This window comes from Tympanuchus pallidicinctus, unplaced genomic scaffold, assembly GCF_026119805.1.
Source record: "Tympanuchus pallidicinctus isolate F22 unplaced genomic scaffold, pur_lepc_1.0 scaffold7, whole genome shotgun sequence".
Lineage (NCBI taxonomy): Eukaryota > Metazoa > Chordata > Aves > Galliformes > Phasianidae > Tympanuchus > Tympanuchus pallidicinctus.
This window is the reverse complement of record NW_026294791.1, coordinates 14,107,501-14,128,020: the sequence shown is the minus strand read 5'-3', so window position 1 is coordinate 14,128,020 and position 20,520 is coordinate 14,107,501. Positions and strand designations below refer to the sequence as shown.

Here is a 20,520-nt window from a genome sequence, read left to right as displayed (position 1 = left end):
GGGTACATCTTTTAAGAAATTATTGCAAAAATACATCTGTGATCTAAAGTCTCAAATTCCAAATGGTGATCCAGACTTTGCGACCATGAGCCCAGACCAAGGCATTCCACCCAGGCTTGTTGAACATCGGTTCCACAGCCTAATGGCTCAGGCTCATCAGTCAGTAGCGCTTTTTTGAAACAATAGTATTTCTGATAATTTTCAGGTAGCTGCTGGCCTAAATTGAATTTTCCAGATTCCTTCCAGAATTGCCATTGTAAAAAACAGTCTGCTTTTGCCAGGCACCTCGTAGTACTTTTTCAGCTAGAAAATTATCTCTGGTTCTATAGGTGATCATAACTCAGAAGTAGGCAGACAACAGAAATTCTGTTTTGAATGCAAAATTACTTTAACAGATTTATAAAGCAGGTGTATTACCCAAAGTAAGAGTGCAGAAGGGAGGGCCTGCTGAAAGTGTTTAGAATGTATGAGGTAGTAATTATTTTGTGTTGTCTGCTGAAAGATAAGTCCATTCGCAGTAAGCTATCTAAACAGTGCTTTTTACTACACGTTTGTTATGTTTTGGTTTTAATTTGCAGTGACACAAAGTCTTGCATAACCAAGTTGAGTGCATATTTGAATATTAAAAATACTAATTATTATGTAATTAGTCAACAGGATGTGTGTAATTGTGTAATACCAGAATTCCTGGGTGTGGTAAGAATGTAGGTAGAATGCCAACACTCATCTAGACACAGTGTTATAAAATTACACAGCATATCCCCTGGCTGGGTACTGTAATTTACATTTAAGCAATGGCTATATTAAGAAAATAGGACTTATCTTTTTTAAAACGAATATCTTCCCGCTGGCATTAGTCTTAGTAAATTATGATGATAATTATATCCAAATAGGGTGTATTCCATCTCCCAGGGGACTTCTTCATAAATATATAAATAGGAGATTGGAACCAGTTGTGGCAGGAAGCCACCCCAAAATGGACGTGTGACAGTTGCTGCATCCTGCACAGGAATAAGCAATTGCGGAAAATGTACTGGAAGAACTTTCTATCTCATGAAAAATCATGTGAGATTAAGCAGAAATCTGAGTGGAAATTATATTATTTCTATGATTTAATAGACATCAATGCCGTCCTTAAACCATGGTGGAAACATAATATATAATGAATCAGATTCATCTTTGGACTTAGCCATGAAGATCTAGGTTACAGTCATAAAATGTGCTGAGCGTTTTGGTTGCCTATGACCTGTGCTAAGATTTTTTGCCAATGAAGTGCAAAAATCTTCTGTGCTCATGGCCAACACTCCCCAACAGCCACCTAGCTGTCACTCATCCTTCCTATGGTGCATCTGTGGTCATTGACGGGCACACACTTCACTGGGGCCAGCACTAAGTGGCTAAGTGGTGGTGTTCTACAGTATGGACAGATAAGGAGCATTGTTCTTTTACATGGGTCAGCACTTCTCTCTTTCTGTGTAGATTCACAGTGAAAAATTCAAGAAGAGAACGGAAAGGTGAAAATTCTAACAGCAAATTAAAATGACTGGGCTCTTATTCAATAGAAATGTAAAATACTGGAGCCTAAAGCCGGGTTTTTTCCATGTGCCTGGGTGGAAAAAGGTGAGGTGCCCTGTGAGGATGATTTTATCTTTTACTTTTGAGTCTGAAGATCTTCGATGTGGTTTGGCAAGTTCAGAAAAATATTTGTGATAAAGTTGAACTGCTGTCTGGAAATGTAACATGCATCTCAAAGAAGCTTGAGAAGAAAACCCAGAAGAGTCAGCACTACACATGAATGCGGTAAAAAATTGCAGACAATTAGCTACTAGATGACTCCTACTAAATAAATCATCAAAGACCTGACTGCTGCTTCCAGGTTTCCACAATAGTATTGGCTCACTGAAGAAGCCAAAAATTGCTTAAGATGAAATTTTGGCCAAAGTTTTAGGAATCTGCTGTTCTTGTTTGAATTCACTGATCAACCAACAGCGCCAAGGCTATAAAGTGGGGGGCTTCATGTTTCTAAAGAAGATACTATGTTTATTGCTCAGAATGAAAGGCCATATGATATGGGAAATTAACTTCTTTCTGTTAAATGAGACGAGTATGGAAAAGAAAAACGACCTGAACATGTCATGGACTCTCACATCTTATTTCACTCTGTAAAGCACTTTGCTTGTCCAATTTAATGGAGAAGCAAAATTTCCCTTCCTGTATGCCTCCAATAATCAGGTCTAGCACTGATCTCATTTAGAGCTTAGTCCAAGACCCAAAGTAAGGGGAAAATATTCTCACTGCTTCCAGTTGGCATCTGGTCATTCTTGCATGGTGGTTTTACTTAAATGTATAAATAGTTCTGAGCTTCTCCCAGGAAAAATAAGAGATGTAAATGGTAAGACATGGGAGTGTGTATGTTCAACTTTCCAATCTCCTGCTACTTGCAGCTGATAGGACCAGTACTTTGGCTTGGCAAAGACTTCTTAATTCATCTGCCCTTTCTGTAGGATTAACTGGTTGGAAAAAAAAAAAAAAAAGAAAGAAAAAAAAAAAAAAGAAAAAAAAAGGGCTCACTTTGACCCTCTTTATTGCTGCATCTGGGCAGCTCACCACAGTTGCACTCTCGCTTACTGCTTGAGATTTAACTTGTGTCCCTGGCCTGTTGTGATAATCCTCTGAATGTCATTGTTGTGAAGGTTTTGTTCTTCCAAAAGCTCTTCAAAAGTTCTGTGAAGGCAAGTAGGGTTGCTTCAGATCAAAAGGAAATTGTATGTGTCACTATAATGAATGGAAATATGCAGACTAATGATTGAATTTAACAGGAAATTGAAATGCTTGACTTTCCACAAGTCCAGTTTACGTTATTTGAACTCCTAGCATTCCTAGGTGAACCTCACCCCAGTTGAGGGCCAGCCTAAGGCCTAGTTATCACATGCAATTCAAACTGTCTTCAGAATAAGACTGAAGTGGTACACAAGCCTCACACTGTCTTTCTGTGCAGGAATTTAAAAAGAACCTGATTTGGAAAACCATAGGAAAAAAATACTGACGTTTTGCACATCAGAAAAAGCTAATTAGAAACACTTTTCTTTTGTAACAAATAAGCCAAGCGTATTGACATTAATTATAAGAAATACTCAGGGTTTGGAATAATCTGTTGAAGAGCACAGATGTATACCAAATCCTATGCAAATGAGAGTGTGTTTGCAACTATTCTTCAGGTAACACATTTACTTATAAAAATAAGGTATGTGTTTGGGTTTCTTTTTAATCATTAGAAGTCTTTTTCTTGCTCTTCCTCAATATAGTGAGATAGCTGTATCTGTTCAGCACAGCCTTGCATGCGTTCCAGGAGCTGGGAGCAAATTCTTTCCTTACATGAGTTAGTACTATTTTGTCAGCTTTCCTGGCATTACATCACTGTAACTAGAAGCAGAATTTGTTCTCCTTTGGTAGTAAATTTCCTTTGGTTTCAAAAAAAGCTAATGGAATTCATAATTGCATTTATAATTTTCAGTTTGTGTCCCTGAGCTTACTAGTGACAGAAGTATTTAAATATAATGCTGTGAATGAGATTTGTTATGTTGTCCTCTAGTGCTAGCAGTGACTTCTAATAACATTGGCCAGAAAACTTTGCTTATCATTTCTTTTAGTCCAACTGGCTGCAAAGAAAACTTACTTTTGATAGCATTAGTACATGATAAGAGTTCTTCTTGTGTAAGGGCCATGACAGGCAGGCTCAGCTAGCTGAATTGCTCCATCCCAATTGCTCCCATTCCCTGCCCCATTCCCTGCTCTTTTGCTCCTTCCATCTCATGTACTGCTTTTATCCAGGTACTAGACACTTCAATTTCTAAGTCAAATTCTCTTATAGAATCTGACAAATATTTATCTTAAGGATATCTCTTAAGTTTGGTGAGAGAGCCTGCACAGGAGCTGCTCAGTGGTCATTGTAGACTGTCACCTGGCAGGGCTGGGTTTGGACTGGCAAGCTTTAGGCCCCACATCCTGGAGCCTGCTTCACAATTTCTTAGCCAGCCTATGAATGCCAGATTTTAGCATATCTACTTCTATGAACACCAGTCCACAAGGCCAAGTGTTGGTAGTAAATACTTAATTTCTCTCATCACCAGTAAATGTTGCCAGCGCTGGTTCAGGTTCCTTGAATGCTTTGCCTAACAATCCTCTAAATGTTTCACAGATATTTCCAGGGATACTGGGGTGGCACAAGTTCCAGAAAGTTTTCAGTAAAGTGTCTGCTTTCACTGCTCAGGTTCAAGCCCATTAAAGGATTTGAGAAAATCCATTCAGTGCTTTGCACAAAGAACAAATGTGAACCATTCCGATGATTTTCAGGTATCATTTCAAGCCACTACAAAGTGCTGGGAGAAGGGGAGGAGGAAATCTTCACGTATGTTCTAAAGATTTGTCAGCAGTTGGCCTTCAGACTAGCTTGAAGATTTTGGTAATGCCAGCAGCTACCAGAAGGTCCAGACAAACTCACACTAGAGATTGCCTAAGCCTCAAATTGCTGGGAGCTTACACACCAGCTGTGAATCAGCAGCCTTTGACCTGTTCTTGTATTTCCACTTCCAAGCATCCACTACTGGTAAGTGCCAAATATAAAATATTGTAATAGTTGGATCTCTGTTCAACCTAGTATGCTTGGTCTTGTTATTATGTTTACATCATTTCTAGTTAAGATAGAAAGGAGACAGCTTCCATCATACCTGCTCATGGATATTCATATGGAAAAGCAGCAGTTTACATTGACTCTGGTAATCTAAGGGAACACTTTTACAAAAAGCCACTTCTGAGACATGGATTCACTTAATTTGCCAACACAGTAGAAGAAGCACTATAGCAGATGCCAACTCAGAGTTGCATAGGCTTTAGTGGTGTCTAAATGCAGAAAAGGGATCAGAGAAATGAGAGTATCAAATGGTTGTGAAGTTGGAATGAAAGATGCTATATATGATTTCAGCTGTTGGAGGTGCAGATGTTTCTGTTTGTAACTATTCCTTACAGACAGGTGAGCCTTCTAAATATTTGTTTATATCTGGCCAACATAATAAAACAAGAGGCATTACTTTTGGAGCAACCATTGTCCTTTATTGAACTCCAACTAAAGCAGATTGATTGTTGCTTGGGAACTAGTGGTCAGGAGCATTTTGTTGGATGTGACAGTTTGCAGTACTCGTGCATCTCTGGCATTACGGAAAGATGAGGTGAGGGAAGTGGGCATCTGCCCTAAAGGGGCAGCAAAAAAGCAAAGTCATGAATGGAAACTGTCTTCTGTTCTAGCATAAGTGGGTTTTTTTGCTGAAAATTTTTGAAATCTGTTGCTGGAATGATCAGCAAATTTTTCAGCCACTCCACAACTCTTCAAGTTCTTGCAAGGAGAAATTGAGGCACCAAGGCAGAGAAGCCAGGTGGGAGAAGTTGAGATGCAGGAGGAAGACAGGCAGGCTCATCTTGGTGGCCTGGCAGGCAGCAGGGTGTGGAGCTGAGAGGCACTGCTAGTAGGTGGAAAGAGTGGTGAGGACATACCTGCCAGAGGCCATAAAACTGGTATTGATGAAGGAGGTGCTAGAGTTGCTCGGCAGGGAAGACTGCAGCAGAAGAGAAGAGCAGTGGTATTGGTGGAGGACACGGGGAGGAGTGGAGCTGTTTCTGCAGCCACTCCAACCCCGGGTCACCTGGCTACTGCTCAAGGGCTGAGCAGGACTATTCCCTCTGGGACGCTGGCATTATGTCCAAAAAGCAGGAGAGAAGCCTAACTCTTTTACTGTTTAACTGTGGAATCAGTGACATAACAATAAGGAAAAAGTCCTTCCACCTCCCCAGAAAGAGTTGGCTTTGTTCTGGCCAAAGTTTTTTAGCAGGAGTTTTCCTGGAGACTACATCTGCCCCATGGGTGACATCCCAAGCTCTGCTCGAGCCTGGCAGGGCAGTAAGGGTGCCAAGCATTTCAGAGGGAGGGATGGAGGGTGCATATTTGTGCCAGATAATTAACAGACTGTTGCAGAAAAAAAAAAAGCCACTGTGAGCCTCCAAGGTAAATGCCTCTTCTACCTTGCAGGCTCTGGAGCAGCTCAGCATGAGTTGCTGGAGCAAAGGAAACTTCAGGAGAGGGACCTGCATGTACCATGCAGCAGAAGCTCCCATAGACCCCAGTTTCCTCAGCACAGGCCAGACTGTTGGCTTAACTCTGCTGATCTCCCCTCCCTAGCACTCTCCTCCAGCCTACAACAGCACTTCAGTGGTGTCAACAGCCTTCAGTAGCCTCCAAGAGACCTGCAGCAAAGGAGAGATATTTGGGATTTGTGGGGAAGGCTGGTAGCTATTTTATTTGAGTTCTGCATTCTCTGTGCATTGAGAGCATTGCTCCTGTAGCTCCCTTTAGGGACCATGATATCCATTGCCCAGGTTGAGCAGCCCAGTATCCAAGGGAAAGGAGATGTCCAAGGGATGCTTTTGCTTATCACTGTCATGTAAATCAAGCCTAAATCTGAGTCCTTTGAAATGTGAGAAAATGAGAGATTCGATTATCCATATGGATCAATCTGGATTTATTCCAGATTGCTTCATTAGTAGCAATCAAAGACATCACTTTAATGGATTTTTTATCCTCAAAATTATGATCATGAGGAATTTGTTCTGGCTATTGATTTTGAAAAGGCTTTTGATTCTCTTCAATAGCCTTAACTTAGTTCAGATTTAGGTAGCAGTAGGATTTAGTCTTAAATATGTTAGATAGGTCAATCTCCTTTATTCAAATCCACAGTTATGTTAAACTAATGACCATAGTTTGAAGATGATTTATGTGCTGGGGCTTTGGCAGGAGGATCCTTTTTCTCTGATACTTCTGCTGTTACAGAGAAGCCTTTGTTTTGGGAGAAATCAGTATTTTTAAGGGGAAAGTCAGTGATATTTTCCATTCTGCCATTAGTTGGAGAATATATGTATATGTATATATATTTATATTTTTAATGAAGATTATAGATATTATGCTAAAAGTCGCTGGATGTTCATGTTTCTTCTTTGTTAATTGGGGTAAAACTCTTAAAGCCATTAGGCGATTTAAATGTAGCTCTATTTGAACAATATCCTTTATTGGTTCCCCCATTATCCTTTAAACATCTTGGTGAGCAAGGGGATAAAATTAGAAAGAATTTGTTTGCTTTAAATTGCCAGCCTCTGCTTGATAAAACTATTAGCTATTTAGCTAATTGGCCTGCTCTTCCATTATCATTAATTGGCAGAATTGATACAATTAAAATGGAGGCTTTATCTAAAGTGTCTGTGTTTTTTTCCAAGGTATACCCAATCCAGCTCCCAAACATGTTCAGAGAGCCTTACATTCTGCAATTAGTTTTGCTTTCAGGATTAGAGGTAAATTTAAGATTAATTTTGAAACTCCGTAGCTTCTCCTGGAGTCAGCTGGACTGGCTCCTGCTAATTCTGTTGTTGTTTTTGGCTGTCCTGGTAGAACGTGTTGCTTCACGACTTGAACAATTCCCAGCATTAAGCAGTGGCAGCAGCATGTGTAGGACAGTTCAGCCACAAACTGAGCAGAGTCAGGCCTGAGAGCACCCCCAGCTTTGCAGAAGTTCAGGGCAAGGCCTACATCTGGGGCTGCAGCTGCAAGGTGCTAACCCCCATTATTCCCTGAGCCACCAATGCACTTTAACATGAACATAATTTTTAAGCACACACACAGGCGCAGTGACGCCAATTAGCTTACTCATACTAGTAAAGTTAAACAAAGGCTGTGTTTTGTTTGTCACCTTGTCTGTTAGAGACTTATGAGAGCCTGTTGCAAAATAGGGTTTGTACTTCCGCTTGCACCTTGGTCTCGCCCTAGCTGATCCTGCTGTCCAGATCAGCTGGGAGGCACTGGATTTAGAGGAGAGGCTGTACCTCTCCTGCTCTTTCCCTGGACTCATAGCATCAGGAACCTGCACCCTCTGTTCTTACCCCTGGCAGACACGCCATCTACTTTAGATCACTGGTACAAATCATGCTTTCACCTCCTAATGCTATGATTCATGCTAGCCATTAGCTTCAATTAAATGAATAGGCCACAAGGAAATTAAAACTAAATAATGCTTCTATCAAGGGAAGGTCTTCTTAAGAAGCACGGCCTCTGCTGCCAGAATTAGTCACCTGGTCTGCCTTCTGCACCAGAGACTAAGAAAACGAGAGGATGATTAATTGGGCAGGACCAAGAGTATATTGACCCTCCCATACAGCTAGCCAGTGTGGGCAGTTGCTTATTCATACCAGGGGAGCAGTGGCTACATCACTGATCACCACTACCACCTCTGCATCATCTCCATCACAATTCTAGATGGTCTTGTGGTAGCCACACATTCTTCACCACCCAAGCATGCTCTTACACTGGGACATCCTTATCTAAAAAGTGAGTAAAGCTCTGTCACCCACAAAATGAGCCATTTAAAGCTGCTAAAAATAATTTGTATGTAAAATATAAAAATTTTCTACTCAAAATACTTAAAAATGTTTTATCTGTAAGATATATGCAAATATAATTGTACAGAATTTTAGCTAAAATAAATCAGATCTATTCTCATAGGCATGACCCAGTGTGCGCATAACAGGTAGAAACACTGGAGCAATCTTGATAGAATACAGCCCTGCTTAACTCACTGAAGTCATTGTGGTCTTCAGAATATACCAGTCATTTCATGAAGCACATCATGTTTCATGGGTTAATCCTGATTGACTTGTGATGCTTTGCTTTTGGGTATTACCTGAATTATTCTGCCCATCTCTTCTCCATTCATTCTGTCTATTGCAAATATCATTCTACATAGATTTCTCTCATGCACTCATTTGTTATTTAATTATGCATCCCTTTAAGGAGATAGACACATCAAGTAATACAGTACTCCATGGCACGCAGAAAGAGGCATTGTTTACTATTCCATAAAAAAGCGTGAATGTGGAACACACAGTTTATAAGATACTAATGAATTATTTGGATTTTTTACCTTAAAACTGAGTCACTCCAGCTAAGTTCAGTGACTGGTGGAATTTGAATGTAGTAGGTAATAGCCCATGAGACAACCATATGATAGATTTCAGCTTGGCTCATACTGACCATCTCAGCCATGCACCTTGGCACTGAGTGGCATTTGTGGTATCTCACCATGGGGCCACGTTCTGCTGCCTCAGGGATGATGAAGCAAGGCCTGAAGCTGAACTGTTGCTGCAGGTCTTCAGATTCTCCTAGGTAGAAAGAGAGCATGTGAGCCTCTGGAACTAACAACCTGGCATGTCTCCTGAGCAGTAAATTTGCTGTGATGTGTCACCTTGGGCTGAAGGCCCAGGGCTGTTGTGGCTCTATCAGGAGGAACGTGCCCCCACCAGTGCCACTGGAAGCCTCACACTGCCATTGCCACTGAAACCTGTGGTTCAGTTAAAAAGGAGTCTCTATCATAAGAAACTAAAAGACAACTGTGTTAAGTGTACCAATTCTGTGCTGATTTTGCTCCTGAAATGACTGCAGTAAATAATCAACATTACAGTAGTGTAAAACTCATGAAAGAGGTGGGAATCAAGCCCTGTGGGAACAGTCAGAGGAGCTGCAGTGTAGCAGCTAGTCCTCCACGTACAAGATTTAAGGTGTGTTAGGACCAAACTCTCCTTGGAGCAAGCAGTGCTTCTTATTTGATTCCATCTACTGTGGATTTGGTTTATGGTCACCAGGGCAAGAAAAGTCCAGAAAAAGGGACATTCCTGGGCTGAAACATTACTGTGGCATAGTAACGCCTTTCCTCGGTTTGAAAGTAGAGATATAACTCTGAATGTCATTAACTAAGACAATAATAAATTAATACAATAGCCAAGTAATAGCTCTGTAATGCTTTCATGTATGAATTGGAATGTGAATACTGAGATTTTCATTTCATGGTTGAAAAATACATGAGTTGACCCAAATATTAATTTCTGCATTTCAATCATTTACATATTATGGGTCAATAATCATTTCTTGCACAAATGACTTTTCAAATGAGAAGCAGTATATTGTAATGGTCTGTCGTATTTACAAACATCTCATTGTTTTCCCAACTTAGCACTTAGTATTTAACGTATACTGGACTGGATACTGTTTGCCAAATACAATACAAAAAGGACTCATGTAAAATGCAGAGGCTATTTTCTCTTACTATTATCCATAATTTATAATGTTCATAAACCATGGAGTTGTGTGCCTGAGCCCTCACTTTGGACCAGGCATGATTTTTCTGCAATTGTTCAGGAGACCTGATAAGCCTCTCTGTTCTTGGCCTTAAAAATCTCACCCCTTTGAGGAGCCCTCTGAAGATTCAGCCCTGTCAGAAGGGTTAATCGTGGGGATTTTGAGGGTTAGTACATCCCAAGCTTTTTTTTTACAGCATGCAATGACATCCAACAAAATGCCTAGGGTGTCTTTTTTCAATTACTTTACAAAGCTGGAATAATATAAATAACCTTGCTTTTTCCTTACTGGTATTGAACTTAGTCCATCATTTCAGGCTGTTCATTGTTTCCTCATATTCCACCCCTTTATTAGCCAACATATCCCAGCAGAAACCTTGTGTTTTGGAGTAAATAGTGTTCAAGTCCTGAATTAATCAGGGACTGGTGCAGCATATATTCACTGCCCAACAAGATGAATTTACACATCTGCCTTTTCCCCTAATTATAATTCCAGAGGTTGAATGTCAACAGCATATGGGTATATCCTCATAGAGGCATGCAAACACACACACACAGGCACACACTGTACATTAATCTCTCTTGGCTTATCCGTTGCTGTCTTTAATTTGTATACTTCAAAATTGAGTGGTGAGGTCATTTATTAGACTGTTTTTGTGAGTTTTATGTAGTGATAAGAAAGCAGTTACATGCAATTTGTTTTTATAGAACTCACTTCTGTAAGTATGAGCTAATATTTCCTTTCTTTAACAGAGCAGTGAGGAAGAAGAGCTTGCAGAGGTAACTAAGAGTTAAATGGCAACATTTCAGCTGTCACCATTGTCTTACATCTACAGAGAGAGTGGAGAGAGCCAAGAAGATGTAAGTACAGCAGGCCACTGGGAAAAAAAAACAAAACAAAAAAAACAAAAAAAAAAAACAAAACAAAAAAAACCCAAACACGTTTATAAGTATAAATTTCTCTTCAGAAGCCTCAGAGCAAATCTTTTCAGTTTGTCTTGATTTTTCTTCCCCTATTTTTTAAACACAATGTGTGGTGGAAATGATTGTTATTATCCAAAGGACCTTACTTGCTGGCTCGCTGCATCTCTGTTTATGAAATGCCATAACAAAAGTGAGCTCACGCTTGTGTGCTTCCAATGCGTGATGTTCCTGTGTGCCAGATGGGCACTTTCATGACTGTATGAGCGTGGATTATTTCATTTCCTACATCTGGGACTCCAAATGGCTGCACAGAATGCCACAGGAGAGCGGCACAGATCTTCAGCTGGGGAAGCCTACCTTCACAAGGGAACTGGCTACATCAGAGGGGATGAGGCAGAGAAGCCCCGAGTGATATCTGAAAGTTCACATAAGCCAGGGCCATAAGGGAAACCTTTAGAACCAGGAACAAGACAAAAATAAACAATAACTAATGCTGGATGTCAGCTGCAGAGTTGGGGGAGGGAAAATAAACCATAAGCAGTTTCTTGCCTGGCCACAGAAGATGTGTTTGGAATGCTGTTTTGTATTTCAGCACAGAAACTCTGCTGTGACCTTCAGCTATCGCTGGGTATTACAAGTTCTACAGATAGCCAGAGAGAAATATCCCAAGGAGAGCTGGCATATACTGTGCCATCTCACTTAATGTTGACTGCATATTGCTCACAGCCCATTCCAGAACTGTGACTGGCCAGCCTTATGAAAGCACTGCAGAATCCTACAGGAACAGTCAGGAAAACTACCATTTGTCATAACGCTATTGCAGGATTTGGGATAATTACTTGTTTGTTTGTAGGATAAAAGAATGCATTCTTTTTTTTTTCCATCCCAGAACAATGAGAGCAGATCTGCAGTATAGTGAGGACCCGATCTGCTACACTTCTGTGGTGCGTGTTGCATTTCAGTGCCAGCACTTACCAGAGATGGTAAGAAGAGACAGAATAGGCTGTCCTATATGTTTGATTGAATTAACTGTAGCGGGAAAAAAATATATAGTAAACCCAGTGACTTCCTTAAGATGAAAGAGAACAAGCTCCCAAAGAAAGAACAAATGGAAAAAATAATGAACAAAAGAAAATAAGAGCTTGTGACACAAAGTAAGAAAAATAAACAGCAGTTGACTTAACTGTTTTGCATAAGATATTTACAAACCACAGCATATTACTGTTTGCTTTATGCATTTTCACATCCTGCTCAGTTTAAAGCAGTAATTTTCTGCAAGGACAACAGAGGGAAAAAAAATGCTTTACACTGCTTATATTAATTACTTTTTTTCATTACCCGTCATGTTTTCTACAGGCTTGTGTATTATTACTGTAAAATGTAATGAAACAGAAAAAGAAAAAAAGAATGGACTTCTGGGAAATTTTCCAATTCTTGAAATGCAATGTTAATTGAGAGCTATTTTTAGGTCATCACAGATAGAGCTGAACCCATTGCCATCAGTGCACACAAAGGGAATTGTCCAGGTGCAACACAAACTGGGTGAGCGTATCAGTTTCTACTGATGGAGAAGAAGGGAGAGAAACTATCTCCCCAGAGGAATGGGTCTTGCTGGGTTTGGGGCAGCTTCTATATCTCAACAATAAGTTCTCAAAGCATAAAATGAAAAGAAGGGGTATGGAGTCAGTGTAGTCCAGGACCTGCCATAACCATGGGTGCTCCAGAAAGAGACCCAGTGACAGGAGGGTAGAGTACATGACAGTGAGAAACTCTCTGCTTTGATGGCTGACTTCCAGCTCTGGCATGGAGGGCACTCTGTAAGTCAGCATAAAATAAAGTCCCCTCAGAATGTATCAGAAACGTGATCCCTTTAATTTATAGATCTCCTAAAAGGCTGCCAAAAATCAATTATTTTAATTTGTATATAGCACAGCCATGGACTGATTCAAGTTCTTTTGAAGTATTTTTAAACAGCCATTGCACAAAGCCACCCTCTTTCCCATATGCAAAAAATGAATTGAAAACCACAATCTCTTGCAGTCACTTTGATCGCGAGAAAAGACACATAGGACTCTGCAAGCAAATCTGAGGCCCCCTGCTAAGTCCTTTAACTGGTACCTTTACTATTAGTCCCAAGAATCAGCTCTCCCTGTATTATCTGCCTCTTTTCCCAAAGAGTGCAGGGAAGGTGTGTGAGCCAATAACAGCTTGTGAAGACCAGAGGAAATACTTGTGGGTGGGTGGAGGTTCTCTTTGAAATTGGAGAAGTGGAAAATCCTTGGTGTGCACTTAGTAAGGCTGAAATGAAAGGGGAAAGAGCATCCCATGTGGGGGAAGCCACCCTTATCTTCACAAAGCTGTTTGTTCTCTGCATTACACAGCACTGCTATATAAGCAAGAGCCTAACGTGGACTTTTATTTTTTTATTTTTTTTTTTTTTATTTTTTTTTTTTTCCCAGCAGCCATCCTCACATGTAGAATGTTTTGGAAAAACTGAGACTACCCTGAAAAATTTTCTACCCACTTTTGCCCCCTTCATGTAGCAATCTCAAAATGAAGCCATGACCAGATGGTCAATAACCAAGAACGTACCTATTGTTCTGTTTGCTTTGATGCTACTGCACTTCTAGTAACCAGCCTGTAGGTACAGGAGTCATCTCTCTGCCCAAGTTGGCCCAGATCAGTAATTGAACAAACATTTTCTTTTAGAAATGCTGCATCAATAGTACTAACTTTTATAGTGAGAAATTGTTTTAGAGCCAAGGTAAGGTGAGTGCATTACAGTGCCACTCATCCACACAGAAGGCAAGTGAACTCTGATACTCTCTTTGCAAATCAAGAAAGAAGTTCTTATTGACTATGCATGTCCCTACCTCCAGTGGTGGTACCAGCATTTAGACTTCATTTTGCCAAGCCAAGGTGGCTCCAGCTAGTTGGAGCCTCACCTTAGCTCATTATTGGCTTGTCAGCACTATATACTTCATCAAGTCTGACAGCTAACCCCATACTTCTGTATCTCTGCATGACAGGCTCCTTTTTGCATTTAGACGTGAGTTATTCCCCTTTGCTAGAAAAATTGATTTGAATCTGTAGCTCTCTGATTGAAAGTCATGTTTTTTTCCACAAAGAACTCAGCTTTGTTCTTTCGTAATGCTTTAGTTCTCTTCAGCACCCCAACTTGCTTTCCTTGTAGGCAGTGGTCCAGAAACAGTAGGGCTCCTTTACAGACTCAAGCAGGTAGATTTTCTTGTAGTGAGATGATAGGAACAACTGTTGGAGGGCATGAAAGGAGCAGTGGGACCTGGGAATGAGATTACAAAGCCTCCTGGAGGAGCAGGGGAGGTTTGACTCAAGCCATGGCTGCCCATAGCACGTGGCTCCCACATGAGTCAGCCCCTCAACACTCAAGGTGCTGGAGAAAGGGCAATAATCTAGTTTATTCCAAGTCAAACTCATGGTGTAAATAAGGAAGTCAGTATTCAAATGGCAATTCAGACTTGAGATAACGTTCTAAGATACATGTAGTCACTTATGTCCATGGGAGTATTATTGTCGTAACTTTCACTTGAGTGAGTATTTCATCTCTAGGAGCTTTCATTTTTCCAGTTGATTAGCTGGCACCTGTCCTCTGTTGAAAAAGGGTAGCGTGCACCTGAAGAATCACAGTAATAAGCCAGTTGGGGATACTTGGCAGGATGGACCCATGGAGACTGCAGTCGTTTGACTGGATCAGTAGGTGGGATTTCCTCAGAGAAAGGGAATTCAAATGTCACTTTGAAAATTTCACTTCAGTGTTTTCATTTTCTGTTTCAGCTGTGTCAGGAATGGCCTGCAGATTTAAACTCTGACTCACAGTAGGAGAAATGAGGGTCCATTAATTCTTATGAAAAAAAAAGTGCCATTCCAGGCCATAGCCCTAATGTAAATGAATTTGGCATGTTCCAGAGTAGACCATCACTTCCATTATGAAATCAATGGATATAATTTAAGCTTTGGTCCGACAAAGCCTGAAACTTGCAGAGCACACACCAGATGTTTATTAATGTTTAGAGGGTGTCAATGGTCATAAAGGATTTCAAATCATAAAACCATGACAGAGGGTCTGATACTGGCTGCAGCGCAGTGCTTTCATAAAATTTTATTGTCTCTCAGAAAGCAACAGGCCACAGTTCTTAAACATGTTTCAGGAACTGATCTGCACTCAGAAATGCTCTAGTATCTATGGAAATTTGCCTCTAATTTATCTGACAGTCCCATCTTTCTGAGCTGTGTTTAGGACCATGAGCATTTCATGCAGGCATACTTTTTAAACTGCTTCTCTGCATAGATAGAGGGCAAAAAGTAGAAGAAATATGTTATGGACTCCAGCTGCTAGAAATATCCCATAAGAAGTTATGTACTGGCCAGGATTTGTAAGGATGCCATTGGTATGCTTCAGATGCAGAACCCAACTAAGATGGGGTTAATGTCCACTTTGAAGTTGTTGCAGGTGCAAAGCTCCCCACAGTTCCTCCCAGCCTGTGTGTCCTACCAGAGGGTCTGTGCCACTGCAGGAGAAACCCTGCCAGGCAGTACAGCCAGCCTGGCCTCCCAGGATTTGGCTGCTTCAGCACTGGTTCCCAGCACCTTCTATACACTGGAGCACCAGGATGCTGAACTGAGTGTCTGTACTCACACACAAACCTTTAAAAAAGGTTTCAAAAACGCAGGGCTGACCCATGGCCTCTATGATTTGCTTCAGTAGGTCGCACCTTAACCCTGTTATTTTCCTCAAATTTTCTCAACTGTAACCTTCCTGGGTACCATCAGCATAAACCTCACCTCCCAGGTAACTCCTCAAACCCAAGCATATCCTTCTTTAAACACTGCAACTGCTGTGAGATGAAAAATACCGTGCTTAAATGGTGCCCTTTGGAGTGGAGCACTGTGCATAGAGACCTGCCAGATTCCCATCCGACGGGTTAGCTGAGACGGGGGGGGCTGGAAACATTGACTGCAGCCAATTTCCTTTTTTCTATTCGTTAATTCACGTTGTCCAAACAATAAGAACATTTGGTGCATTTACCTCTAAATATGTCAAATGCTCCTTTAGGAAAGAACTTCCAAGACCTAAAATCGTCTTTTAAGATCAAATTCATTGCCTGAGCTTAAAATTGTTCTTGACACAAATAAGCACAGACACACACTTGCAGACTTCATCTGCACTGTAGGAATTGTCCTGGGATAGCACAGTGCTGTCTGTGGAGCCCTGCTGCAAAGCCTGGCTTTCTGATACTAAAAGAGCACTGCAAATATTAACATGTTTTTGAGTGTGAGAGAATTAAAAACAACAACAACAAAAAAAGAAGATGAAGAAAGAAAGAGAGATTATCCCATAATATAACAGATCTAAAAAGAAATTGGCTTCATTTTCACCTATTGCGGACGAATGGAGGTAAAGCAACTTTTAATTAGTACAACAGGACAATAGGAATGAAATTGGCTTGGCCACAAGATTTTTGCAGGATGACACTGATGGTATTACTATCCAACTTCAAAGATTTGGAAAGATGTGGCTGCTAACACTGGAGAATAGAAACCTGTTTTTCATCAACTAGGCTGGCCTGACAAATTAAGTCTGTGGAGTCATTAGATTAAGATAAGAGCTTATCTCCTAGACTGACATTTATTCAGAGGTTTTTATGCTGCTCAACTAGTAATTAGTGTAGTTGAATTTTTAACACTGCTTTGTCCAGTTATTTGACAAATTTGAAATATATGCATCTTTGATTAAAAAAAAAAAAAAAAAAAAGAAGAAGCTAAAATCCAAGAGTACAGAATTATTAGCTTGGACAGGTTTTAATTTCTAGAAAAGTTGAGATGGTGTTAAAGATCTTCAAGCAAGTCAGAAGTTCTTCTGCTTTTGACTCATTTCAGTACACTCATTGAGAGGCCCCTTAAACTAAATTTGTAGGCACTAAGCAGCAGATATCTCCAGCAAATCTGCAATTTCTTTCATATCCATCCATTTTGTAATTCTGCTGCTTTACAGGAGCAGGAGTCCAGCGGAGGCTGCACTCCTGCTCATTAGTGCTTGTCTGCCTCCTTCAGCACTCTGGTTGGGATTTCTTGGGGGGAGTTTCAAAAGGATTCTTCTCTCACATGGCTGATATCACAGGATAACGTTTATTTTTCCTGTCCCGATTTTCTTGTACTAACAGATGGATTGTTCCTGAGCAAACAAATGCATTACTCCTGAACACATGTTTTAACATTGCTTTAGACTAACAAATCTTTCTTTTTTTTTTTTTTGAACATTTTATTTTGAGTAATCAAAGATCAGAATTAGAATAATAATTAGTGATGAAATGAGTGAGGATTTGTTTATGAACTTTGCCTTTTTTTTTCCTACAGTTATGTCCCAATATTACTGTTGCTATATTTATTTTGTCCAAAGTGCAACCATCTCAGCATCTGTCATTGTATCTGTTAGAAATACACAGGCAAGGAGAGCTCACAGTAGTAAATTACGGTTCATCCAACCACTTAATTCTTATGATTGCTGGCTTTCACCAAAAAGCAAACAAACAAAAAAAAGACTGAAATTCAGGGCAGTTGGCCACACCACCTCTGAGTGCAGCGGTGGCATTAGAGCAGGGCATGAGTGCTGAGGCCACCTGGGAGCAGAGGCTGTGTGCCAGCACCTCATGGCTGCTTCTGTGGCTTTGGATTTTTCTGATGTTTACATGAGTCCCCACGACACAAGAGAAGTTAAGCACCTGATAAGCACCACAGCTCTTCCATGGCACATGTTCAGCTAGGAGTGGAGTCCTGCTGCCCCCCAGTTCCTGAGCCAGGTTGGAACGGACCTTTAAAGATTATCTAGTTGAGAATGATGTGGCAATGCTCATCAATCTGAACCACTTGCATCAGTCCTCAGAGAAACTTCAAGCACTGCTTTTCCCCCCTCTGAATTGCAGCTGTTGCTGCTGCCTTTGCTGTCTCCCAGCTCAAAAATCCCTCCGAACTGCTGAAGTGCAACTCATTTCCCTGCCAACAGAGCAGAAAAGTGGAGCCTGGACCTGACCCTCCGGTGTCTGTGAGAGGAAAGCCCATATTCTGATTTCTCCAAAAAGGATCAGGGACTGAGCTGAGAGAGATTTGAGTTGAAGCAACCTGGGGACTGTGGTAGCATCATCACTGTTTCCCTGGGCTGGTTTCTCCTGCTGAGCTGTGCATCACTACACAGACTGGATGATGTCAGTGCTGCCCGAGCAAGCTTCAGTTTGGCTGCTGAATAAAGGGAAGAGTTGTCGTCACCACACAGACAGAAAACCAAAGAAAGCCTGTGTCTTCTAGCTAAAAAGCCAGCTTAAATGAAGGCATAAACATCTCCTTTTGAGGTACTGTGGAGACAACAGCATACAGGCATCTTTGTGTTGCCCGTCCATTGGCAGCACTGGCTCATCAGGCAGTTCCCCATCCCCACATCTGTGTCAGACACCTCATCTTGCTGCTCATCTGTGGGGTTTTGGTTCATGGATTTTTGCTGCTCTCCTGCACTTCCATGAGCAATGCCACTCTCTCACACCTGCACCTCGGGTCAGTTTAAAAACAGCTGCTGTTTGATGGCACACACTAAATGAATTACTGTCCTCAGTTATGGCCTACGAGTCTGGAGAATGAGACCTTCACTGGCACCACACAGGAGGCCAAGGACAGGCAGAAGCACGGGCAAAGGCAAAGTTCCACTAGGTCAAGGGAAGGGGCATGGCAGACTAATGGACAGCAACCTGCTCTTAGGTGGAAGACTGCTCTTCAGCATTTGGCCCAGGTCAAACAGGTGAGAGAGAATTTTTCTCAAGTTTCTACTGTTCCTAAGCAATTTGTAAGATGGGAAAGAACGGCAGCTATTTTTGTTATCTGACAAATAAGTTGTCAATACCACCAGAAATTACTGCCCCTTACTTAGACATTGCTCTAGTTTTTCTTTTGATGGCTTTTGGCTTCTAAGCTTGGCACAAGAGGTAGCCATGTCCCAGAAAAATATGCTTGCCCTTTTCAACCAGATTCCTTAGGCTCAGGTTTACCCCCAGTAAATGTTTCACAGTGCCATAAATTATGCAGTGAGTTCCACACAAACATCCTCTACTCTCTGAAATGAAGGTGAACACTCGGTAGCACAAATACGCAATGTAGCCATCCAGCTGTTTGTGTTTCCCCCAGGCATTCAATACTTCCCACAAATAACTACACTTTGCACTTCTATAACATACATTCTGAGACCCCACAGGGCACCAAAAGATGGAGTAAATGCCTCTATTTCTATGTCATAGGTGCTTAGCACTTCTGAAATGCAAGCTCAAAGCAAGGTGTGTTGAACATCCTAAGCATGGAGAAATCTTTCTGGAAAGCTGATGGAAAAGATTTTCTCAACTACTGATGGTCAGTCAGTGGGCAGTGGTTTGTGCAACTGTTGCAGAGGGGGTTCCCTCACTGCAGGGAAGTCTCTCCGCAATAGCCTGAGCTTTCCTCCATTTTAATTTTCTGTAGTATGGTATTTATTAAGTACTTTGCCATAATGTGCCATTGCTAGTGTGCCAAATCCTGAGCAAATCACATCCTCCGTTCTTCTGTTGCAGATTTGTGAGATAATCTATTATAGATTAATCTTTTCAGTCTTATGGTGCAATGTCAAAAATAAATTGGGGTTATGAAGCTGGAGGGGAGCCACTGGGGCAGGGGGGAGGGAGGGCGTGTTCTCATTGTTGCTTCTTATTTGACTTTGAAAGCATTGTCACAATGAGATTTTTGGAGCTGATTGTTACCCCGTGGAATCCGAAACACAAGGTAAAAATGTCGTGGACTAAGTTTTTATCTCCACAGATATCAGCTCAGTGTTGAACTGTGGATGATTTTCATGCTATTTCATTCCCTCTCCTCACAACATGAAATATATCTGGGCTGATCCATTACATCTCTTTAGAATAATAGATGGCAGAAAAATAAATAGAATAGAATAAAAGCCACCCCATTTCAAGGACTGAATGTCTGCTGGAGATGGAGGTATCCAACCCAGAAAAATAATACAGGCCAGGAATACAGCCAAATATGCTGTATGAAAATATTCATTTGCATCATTTTAAATATTCCCTAACATTTTACAAACTGCCGAATGTCAGACAGTGGGTAATTTGCCCAGTGCCACAGTTCTCATTACACTTCGCAGTAAGTCACAGAAGGTCCCTGGTGTCTAAACCAGATCAAGGGGCAGTGCACAGGAAGAGCCCACTGTCCCATGCAGCTCCCTAGACTCCTCTGCAAGACAGAAGAGCCAAAATCCTCTCCAAATCAGGTATAAGTTGGGAAATGAGACATTTAGTTCCACCTGTG

General features: G+C 41.1%; 1 long non-coding RNA gene across 1 annotated transcript in view; it reads left to right on the top strand.

Annotated features, from left to right (window-relative positions):
- Positions 1-20,520, top strand: part of LOC128072247 (uncharacterized) — a 255,859-nt gene that overhangs the window by 221,803 nt on the left and 13,536 nt on the right. Inside the window, exons 7-11 of the long non-coding RNA XR_008202182.1 lie at positions 1,663-1,800; positions 4,354-4,606; positions 10,978-11,085; positions 12,038-12,131; positions 18,788-18,970. This is a non-coding gene — a long non-coding RNA (uncharacterized LOC128072247). The remainder of the gene's footprint in view (positions 1-1,662; positions 1,801-4,353; positions 4,607-10,977; positions 11,086-12,037; positions 12,132-18,787; positions 18,971-20,520) is intronic.